Raw genomic sequence first — 421 nt, 5'->3', positions numbered from 1 at the left:
TTTCTCTCCTTGCTTTATACTTATCAACGTTGCAAAGGCAGAGCTTGGAGTCATAGAGTCAAGAGTAAGATTAGTTTCCTTTTTTAGCGTATTGAACAGCTCTCTCCTAGGATCCCTATAGGCTATGCAATTCATCAAAAAATGCTCCTCATCTTCTAATCCAGTTTTACATAATGGACAGATTCTTTGGTCTGGTGGTTGATAGGGTTTAACGTATCGTCCATTTTCAATTGCTAGTTTGTGGTTGCTTAATCTTAGCTTTGTGATTGCTACTCTATGATTGATGTTTCTTACATTTGTGAGGTAATTTTCGTAGTCATGGGTAAGTTTAAATTTCCAAAAAGTTCTTAGTTTGTTTTTTTGATGCGGGTCCTTTCGTTCATCATTGTGTATTTCGCTAATCCATGTTTGCTGTTCTATG

The sequence above is a fragment of the Porites lutea genome, chromosome 1, assembly GCF_958299795.1.
Source record: "Porites lutea chromosome 1, jaPorLute2.1, whole genome shotgun sequence".
NCBI lineage: Eukaryota > Metazoa > Cnidaria > Anthozoa > Scleractinia > Poritidae > Porites > Porites lutea.
The sequence above is the reverse complement of the archived record's forward strand: the minus strand, read 5'-3'. Positions refer to the sequence as shown.